General features: G+C 37.4%; 1 non-coding gene across 1 annotated transcript; it reads left to right on the top strand.

Moving 5' to 3' along the window:
- The first annotated feature begins 9701 nt into the window (after positions 1 to 9701).
- LOC113457784 lies at positions 9702 to 9805 on the top strand. The gene has a single exon (XR_003378280.1). It is a non-coding gene; the product is annotated as a U6 spliceosomal RNA (small nuclear RNA).
- Positions 9806 to 10122: the final 317 nt, after the last annotated feature.

Raw genomic sequence — 10122 nt, 5'->3', positions numbered from 1 at the left:
AAAGCCAGCACATTACGTAGGATCAAAACCCCGTGCCATTGTCCTTGGCTTCTCATCAGCCCTCATTGTTCGCCATGTTCAGAGAGTCCAGTTTTATCCCATGCTTTTTCAAGACAAGGGTTTAAAAGATACTCACAAGGCAAGTGAGGAAAGATTTAAACAACTTATAATGTCATAAGTAAGAGGTGTGAGCAGAAGAAACAAAACTAAAAAGACCTAAACTAAAAACTAAAGGGCAGTCTCAAGGATGGATGAGACATGTGGAAGTGTTATCCAGCTAACAATCACAGAGGTAAGCCACAGACATAGCATTCCTTCTCTTTACACTAACTTCTTTTTATTTCCTTTTATTGGTAAAATTTTTCATGCAACATATTCTGATTATAAGAACATAAACAACTAATATCAATGAGAAATAATGAATTATTTTATATCAACTGCATATGAAAGAACTGAATAAACCTTCGTTAATATATTCACAAAATGTCTCCAATTTTTTTCCAAGTGTACAAAATCTGTAATTAAGCCGGGCGGTGGTGGTGCACGCCTTTAATCCCAGCACTCGGGAGGCAGAGGCAGGCGGATCTCTGGGAGTTCGAGGCCAGCCTGGACTACAAGAGCTACTTCCGGGACAGACTCCAAAGCTACAGAGAAACCCTGTCTTGAAAAACCAAAAAAAAAAACCCCAAAAAACCTGTAATTATTTCTGTGAAAAATTTATACAATGTATTGAGCAAGAAAATGAAATCCCCAAAGGTTTGTATATTCTAATTCATTTATTGTAGATGACAAGGACTGTCTACAACGCATTGGTCCTTAAATGTGACAGGATCACAATGACTTTCAATTGTTTTCATATTTAAGAGAAAAAGTATTGAAAGACATTTTAAGCACAGTGTAAAACAAGTATTATAGAGATTATTGATAATAAATCTTAATTTACCCAGTTTTACATATTTAGGTCACAGTATTGTCAAATACACACATTTGTTCTTATACTGTATTTTATATTTTAATTTGAATAATAAATTTTCCCATACTATTTTTATTGTTTATTTGACAATTTTAAATCATGAAGCCCCCAACACCCTCACTTTTCAGTCCTCCCAGATCTGTACTACCACCCTTAAGACCTCCCCCCCCCAAAAAAAAGAAAAACAAGAATAAAAACCAAGCCCAAATATACTCATTGGAACATGGTCAAACCCCTGGTGCCAGTACCTAAAAGAACACTCAATCCTTCCCTACAGTACCCCAAGCAGAAGCCACCAACTGTGGAGAGAATTATACTTCAGCATCCTTATCACAACTTTTAAGAGTTCTCTTCAATGTCTTTCTGTCAAGGCTTTTTGAGTGATTTATTGGGGTGGGTAGGAATTATCATGGAAGCCTTCTATTTTACTCTTTCTCAACTAAGTCTGCAGTCAGCAATACCACAGCCATTCCTTGTCCTTGATGATCAGCGAGGGCACAGATCTTGTCCTTGCACATGGTTTCTGGTGAGAGCACAGACCATGGACATCCACATGGTCTCTAGCATCAGCACATGTTAGGAACTCAGCATGGTCTTAGGGGCAATACTGAACAGACATGGCACCCATAGACTCATGGGTTTAAGCCCATAGGGAGTGGCACTATTAGGGCGTATGGTCTTGTTGGAGTAGGTCTGGCCTTGTCAGAGGAAGTGTGTCCACTGTGGGGGCAGACAGGGGTCTCATATACTCAAGCCTGCAGTCCACAGTGTAGAAATCTCAGCTGCTTCTATAGCATCATGTCTGTCTGCACACCATCATGTCCTGCCATGACGATAATGAACTAAACCTCTGAAACTGTAAGCAGCCCTAAATTAAATATTTTCCTTTAGAAGAGTTGCTGTGGTCCTGGCATCTCTTCACAACAATAGAAATCGTAACTAGGATAACCACAGATCATGGACACAACAGAACACTCTGCCACCACACAGGCTACAGACACCATCACAACCCTGCATGGCAGCTAGGACCCAGACATCACCGTGGCCTTAGTTAGCTTCTCAGGATATTAACATCAATATGGCCCCTGCAGAAGCATGGCCAACAGACATCAACATGATTTCAGGCTGCAGCACAGACCATGGACATCTGAATAACGGGATCATGACCATAACACAGACACCAGTTGCAATAGGGCCACATATACCTTATAAATCTTCAGCTTCAATACAGCCTGGGACAGTAGACCATGGATACCAAAGTGGGCTCCATGGGCAGCATGGACCATAGAGGTCTCTCAAGGAGGTTCAGTCCATAAAATAAATCATTTTTCAGCTTGAACATTCTGTCATTGCTCAGATCCAGGGCAATCACGCGATCATTTTTGAGGGCAGGGTTTAAGTGCAAACTTCTGGCTGCTGCACACCACCCTGTTGGCCTACCATCAACTACAAGTTTCCTTGTCCACTGCAATCTTCTTTCATACCAATTACCATCACCACATCTCCATTCCCACCTCTTTCTACCACTCACTGCTTTGTTTCGCCATCTTTCCCACCTCTCCATTCCATATTTGACCATCACAGTGGCATTGGAAACTGCAGAGTGTCGCACAGTGCATTTTTCTGTTCAAACGGCTCTACATGCAAATATTCATTGCAAAAAGTTGTTGGTCTGGTTCAAGTTTTCTGGTGTCTGACACACCCTAAATACTGGAACATTACTTAGACTAGTCTCAGATATCCTGCTATTGTCCAGATCTCACAGCTAGGCGGTGTATCTGAGGGTATGTTCCAATTGAGCTCCAAGTTGCCTCACAGCTCCCTGGCCTCAATGGCGGCTGTCCAGGGGCCTCGCCATGTGTGACCTTTGTGCTTCTAGACTACAGGCAGCACCGCTTCCCTGTGTTCTCTGTCTCCAAGCAGGGCAAGAAGAGCAGACTGCAGCTGCACTGGCTCCGTGCTGGGCTTCAGCCAGCAGGCCTAGAACCCTAGGACCAGCACTGTTCAGTAATGACACGGGCAGGAAGGGCTCCTTCATTCTCTCTAGCAGCCCATAGATGGAGTAGCTGTTGTGATAAACTGAATCTAGTCTCCCGTGGCAGCTGAGTTGGTGAGCATGCACGTCAGACACCAGGCATGGAGCCAGTCATGTATGGGCCTGTCTGTTTCTATAAATTATATTGAATCTTTTATTATATGAAAATTTTTCTCTTAAATTAAAAAAAATAGCAAAAAAGAAGAGGATAAGCACTGACCCCATATAAGAGATAAAAATCTAGACCAAAGGAACAGGAAAGGCTCATCAACACGTAGGACAAGTAAACAAGAACATTGGATTTCTAAATTAAAAAGTTTTCACATCAATTTTACACAGAAAATCCCAACTTAGAAATGTAGCAAAAACTAGTCATCTCAAGCCTGAGTCTTTCTTTTTAATTATTGAAAATCAATTCTTCTCTCATAAAATACATTCTGACCATAAATTTCCTCCTCCATTTGTCCTAGTTCACCCCCAACTTCCCTCTCCCCCAGAGTAGGCCTCCAAGAGATACAGCCAAATAGAAGAAAACTTCCTTTAGCTGAATGTCAATGAAAATAAACATATGATTAATCTTTTATTTAAAAACAAACAAACAAAAAACAAAACAAAAAAGCTTACTAATAAAATTAGAACCCCCTAGCTAATATTGTCATCTGGAAGAGCTCTCCAGTACAGTAATCCTGACTGATCCTGGTGCTTCATTCTATCAACCGTGGAAAAGGAATAGTTTCATGAATAATTAGTTAACCAATCTCAGACACTCTGGGTTCTCCATTTGACTATTTAATTGTGAAAAAGTGACTTATTTATATGATAAAACACCATGACCAAAGCAACAGAAACATTTATTTAGCTTTCTTCCCACATAACATTTCATCATCAAAGGAAGCCAAGAAAGGAACTCAAGCAGGTCAGGATCCTGGAGACAGGAGCTGATGCAGAGGCCATGGAGGGGAGATGCTTACTGACTTGCTCCTCATGGCTTGCTCAGCCTGCTTTCTTATAGAACCCAGGACCACCTGCTCAGGGGTGGTAACATCCACAATGGACTGAGCCTTCAATCAATCACAGTGATCAAGAACATGTGTTATAGGCCTGCCAACAGCCCAATCTTACGGAAGTATTTTCTCAACTGAGACTCCCTCCTCTCTGATGACTATCGCTGTGTCAAGTTGACATAAAACTAGCCAGTACACGAAGGTAACTAATTTATCTTCTTCGACTTCCAAAGCAAAATTTAATCTTATGCTATCTCTCTAAATCAGTTGTGAAGTATTAGAAACTCAAAGAATGGCTCAGACCATCTAGCCTAGTCTTTTTATTAACAAAGTCAATGTGCTCATATCTTCTTATCTCCCATCTTTAAAAATTATTAGTTTTTTGAGAATTTCATAAAATGCATTTTGATCATGTTCATTCTCCCAGATCCGCCCACCCAACTTTGTTTCCTCATTTGTAAAGTGTTTTTATAATTGTATTTTACCATGATTAAGATACATTAAATAGAAATAGAATCTGGTGATTTTATTATTTAAATGCATTACTCGGTCACATTAATTATGCTCATAATCTTGTATAACTGTCACTTCAATGTATGTCTAGAAATCTTTAATAACTCCAAATAAAATCATTTTTGCTATTAAACAATGAGTCCCCATTTTTCTTTCCTACAGAGTGATATCTTCCCTCCCGTCTCATTTTTGTAGACACATTTTTTAACCCATCAAGTCCAATTATGCAGCCTACTTCTTCTAGAATGTCTGCCCCTCCACTGAAGCACAATCAACTTAACCAAAGGCTATGTTTTTTTAAGAAAACTGCCTCTCCCTCTCCCAGTAGACAACACTACAATATTCATCAACTTTTATCTCTTCTGAAAAATGACAGAGAGTAGAACCCATGTCCTAGTACAATTGATTTTACTGTTGAGAAAGGAACTGAAAGCTTCAAATCTGGAGGTAGAGAGCTAATTTCAGATTTTTAAGTTGCTTCTTTGTATGCTTCCACAGGGATGTCCTGCATATTATAGCTGACAGTGGATTAGTAGCACAAAAATCTGAACATCATCCTCTTTTAATATTTTATAAAAATCTTTAAAAGGCCCTTTAATTGTATAATCTGTAAAGGGGCATGGCTTCTCCAGAATCCTGTATTAGAGACATCACCTGGGCCAGCGCTCCCCATGTCTTGTGAATAGCATCCCAATCTGTTAAGAATAAGAAAAACTTCAATAACTGTAGCATTTGTTAAGCCAGTTAGCAACTCTCATTCCTAACTGTTCACAAAGAGGCATTTGCTCTCTCTCCAGAAGGAGATGCATTCTAAGTTTTCTCTCTAGAACAAGGGCCATTCCAAATGTCAAGTTGGTTATCAATATTACAATCATGATGACCAAGCTCATTGGAGATCAACTATATTTTAATTTTGCTCATTTCAGAATATAATGTTTTTTCTTTAAATAAAATTTCATGGAATCAGTAGGATAAAAGTTAAGTTGTTTGCTTGTTAGCTTTCTAAAGAGAGAGAAAGAAGATGTGGGTAGATTTGGGTGGATGGGAAAGTGGGAAAGATCTGGAAGGAGTGGAGTAAGGGGACCATGATCCGAATATATTGTAAGAATGATTAAAAATATTTTTTAAAAAAGTAAAGAAATAGCCAGGCGATGGTGGTGCATACCTTTAATCCCAGCACTCAGAAGGCAGAGCACTCTGTGAGTTCGAGGCCAGCCTGGTCTACAAGAGCTAGTTCTGGGACAGACTCCAAAGCTACAGGGAAACCCTGTCTCAAAAAAAAAAAAAAAAGGTAAAGAAAGAAAAATAGGTATTTCCCCTTGGCTTAAAAATGAGTCTCATTGTCCAGACTTTTGACTTTACCAGGGTTCCTTTGAGACCATGTGACTTCTCTTCCTTCATTTTCCTCTGGCCTTTCTCAACTGTGTTTGCAGAATTAAAGCCTCCCTAGGGCTCTGGTTAACAAGCTGCAGGAAAGAAGACACCACACGGAGACAGGAGAGCTGCCCCAGGATTTCCCACCCATGGTCTCTCCCCTTTGCTCCCAGTACCTGGATCCCCCTGAGACAGGTGTATGGAGTCTCTTCTTTCTCCAGGCACATTTGAATCAACTTCTTCCCTTCCACCAACTTCTATCTGAAGTTTTTTCCATGAGCAGCTAACACTAGGAACCTCTGATGAGCATATTCACAGTACCTCTATCAGAAAATAATGATAATTTTGGAATTTAAAATCTTCTGGGATCTGCTTATACTCCGGCAAAGGAGGCATAGAGTAAGGGGACACCATAGCAGGTGGTCTGCTCTGCTACACAGCTAGGGATGAGACTGGGGGTTTGGATCTGGCAGAGAGGAGGGACAGTGAAGGTTTATAGTCAGCCTACCTGCTTGCAGGCCTACTTGCTTTTCCTGCAGGCTAGGCTGGGTGTTGCAAGCAATTGGCTGCTGTATTTGGGAGCTGAAAGTGATCCAGTGGAAACAGAGGAAGGAAAGACCAAAGCTGCTTGTTATCTAATGAGAGACATAAAATGGGTGGATCCAGATAACAGGGACTACGGGAGGAAATGAGAGGGGTAGAGAGGTATAGGAGAGAGGAAACTGTAGTCAGGAGATAGATAGATAGATAGATAGATAGATAGATAGATAGATAGATAGATAGATAGATAGATAGATAGATAGATAGATAGAAGATAGATAGATAGATAGATAGATAGATAGATAGATAGATAGATAGATAGATAGAAGATAGATAGATAAGATAGATACATAGATAGATGATAGATAGATAGATAGATAGATAGATAGATAGATAGATAGATAAATATTTTCAATAAAAGAATAAAGGGGAAAAGAAATATCTGAGTTAAATGTCATTATAGATTAAATAAATAAATATTACAGATATCTACTGAACATTTTGTTCAAAGAATACAGAATACACATTCTTTTCAAGAGCCCAAAGAACTGTCTCTAAAACTGGCCATATAACAGGAAGTAAAGCAACCTTTGGTAAATATAGAAAAATTGAAATAATCATTTGTGTTATCATTAACAAAATGGAATAAAGCTTGAAATCAACAGCATTGGAAAATGCAGAATGTACCAAACTATGAACATTTAAAAACACAGTACTGAATGATAATTTGGTTATCAATGAATCAAAATATCAAAGAAAATAAGATACCATACAGTCAAAGAAAATATGGAAACATCACCTACCCAAACACATGGGGTATAAAGAAAGTAGTCCAAACATAAAAGTTTACATCTACGAGAGCATACACAAAAATATCAGAAATTTCAAATGAAGAAATTAGTGATGAACTTTATAGATATTTACAGAAACAAAAATCAAGTGAAACACAAAATCAGCAAGTAGAAAGAAATAAATAACATCAAGGTAGAAATTAATGAAATGGAGACAACAAAAATGCAATTAATGAAATAAAGAGGCTTTCTTTAGGATAAACAATACCGAAGAACCAGCCAAGAGGAAAAAGAATTCAAATTAATTAAGTTAATGATTTTTAAAAGGAAGAGGTGACAAGAGGTAACAAAGAAAAGAGAAAATCATTAGATTGTACCTTCAGACTTACATTCTATGCAGTTAGAAAAATATGTAAAAATAACAGATAATAACTACTAAACTAAAACCAAGATGAAAAAACAATTTGAACAGATTTACTTTTAAAAAAAATCAAAAAAGTATAGCAGTATTTTTTTAAAACTACAAAATAAAAAACATGCAAGTCCAGATCGATTCATTATTGAATTGTATCAGACTATTAAAGACCATCAATGCTTCTTAACCTATTCAATAAAAAAAAGGAAAAGAATGATACCAAACTTTTCATTAAACTAGTATTACCCTGATACCAAATTCATGTAAAGATAGAACATAAGATAAAGTTATAGGTGAATCTCTCTAATATATTTAGATGCCAAAAGTCTAAAACAAAACAAAGCAGAAAACCAAAAACTGTTACAGACTACTTGGTTACCCACAAGAACCAGATCATGAAACTCTGTTGTTGAAGACACCACCCTCTTGGATGGCAGAACAGAAGAAATCAAGCTGGAACTAAGCTGAAAGTTTCTTACTGGCTAGCTTTTAGAGTGCCAGTAGGTGCTATTCAAACTGAGGAAAGTCATCTAAAATCCTATTTCTAGAGCTAAACTAAAATCATTATATACCTAAAATGATATGTCCATTGTTACCTATATTAGCATGACTACCAACTGTTTTTTGTTTGTTTGTTTGTTTGTTTGTTTTATATTTGAGGCTCTCAAATACAAGAAGGAACTCATAATGGTCCCTGCAAAACTGATCAAGACCCGGTGTCTGGGAAGATCAAAGATATAATGGACATGGTTTAACACTGAATTCTGTTCAATAAATTCTTGTTTATAACCATAGCTGGTGAAAAGATGCTGGGTTTGCTCCACGTTCCTTTCCGCACCTTCTCGTCATCGGAGAAGCTTCCTTCTGAAGTGGACTGAAACAAATGCAAAGAAGCAACTGGTCTACATGAAGAAAATAAATGACTTTGAACTGATGGTCCTGAACAGAGCGTTGATATCACTCCTTCCATGGCCCAGGTAAATTCACAGAAGGGAGAACAGGAAGAAGACGAGCCAAAAGATGAAGAGGGCTGCTAAGAAACAGTACTTCTGTACAGGATATAGCCATTGCACTCATGAAGTTCCTACAGATGTGGTGACCTACATGAGTCCTGCACAAGATGGGGACTATCACCACTGTACATAATTCAATCCAGACCCCTCATGCAAGTCTGGATAACAGCTACTGAGAAGAGACTATTATTTTCATCATTCTGTAGCCACTGGTAAGTTGTCATGCCCCAGTAAATAACCACCACACTTCATGATCATGTAAGGGACCATAATTTAGTCACAAAATAAGACGTTGAAGTAGGAGGGGAGTAGTGTGGGGAAGAAGAGAGAAGAAGGAAACAGAAGAAGATAGTTAGTAGTACAGTGCCCAAAAGTCATTATAGTCATGTGTACAATTGTCAGAGTTAAAAAGTAACTATTACAAATTAATATGTTCTTCAACTAAAAAATTACTGGCAAACAAAATCAACAATAGATACATCAAAAAACTGCTCACCATGATCAAGCTGACCTCGCTTCTGGAATATTAGGAAGATTAAATTTATTCCAATTTATAAACATAACACAATGATAAATAGGAAAGAAATTATATAATGATATTAATAGATGTAGAAAAGGATACTAACAAAGTTCATCATCTCTTCATGAGAAAGTCTAGAAGAAAGCAAGAATAGTAGGAATGTCTTTTAACGTTATAAAGGGTGTATGTGACTATTGCAAATTTAGTATTATACTTAACTATGAAATACTCAAAAGTAATATAATCAGCAGAGAAATGCGCATGTTTGCTCTCTCTACTCTATTTCATATACTGTTTGAAGTCTTAGATCTATAAGACATAAGCATTAAAATTGAAGACAATATGATCCTATAGGTAAAAAGCAAAATAAATCAAATTATAAAACTCTTAGAACTCATAATCACTTTTAATTAATTAGCAAAATACAAAATCAGCTTACAAAATCACTAGGTTTCTTACAAATAGCTAGCAAATGTAGTGAGAAAGAAGCCAATAAAGGCAATTTCATTTATAAAACCTTTACTTCTTCCTCCAGCATCACACATACTAAAATTGGAAAGATACAGAGAAGATGAACATGTCCCCTGAATGAAGATGACCTGAAATTTGATGGTGTTCCATATTTAAAAGTCTATCTAAAATAATAAAACACCTTGAAATTAACTGAACAATGAAAAGGAAAGACCTCTACAAAAAAAAAAACCTTAAACACTGCAAAAGAATTTGAGAGACATTATAGAAGATGAGAAGCCCTTCTATGTTCACCATTCAGCAGAACTAAGTCTATGGAAATTGTAATGTTATCAAAATTAATCTACAGATTCAATTCTATCGTCATCATAAGTGTGTGGTATTCTTTACAGGAATACATAAAAATCACAAAAAATCACCCAAATGATCCAGGATAGCTAAAACATTCAAATACAAGATGAATAACAATGGGT

This window comes from Microtus ochrogaster, linkage group LG5, assembly GCF_000317375.1.
Source record: "Microtus ochrogaster isolate Prairie Vole_2 linkage group LG5, MicOch1.0, whole genome shotgun sequence".
NCBI lineage: Eukaryota > Metazoa > Chordata > Mammalia > Rodentia > Cricetidae > Microtus > Microtus ochrogaster.
Note: the sequence above shows the minus strand (reverse complement) of the source record. Positions and strands in the feature narration are given on the sequence as shown.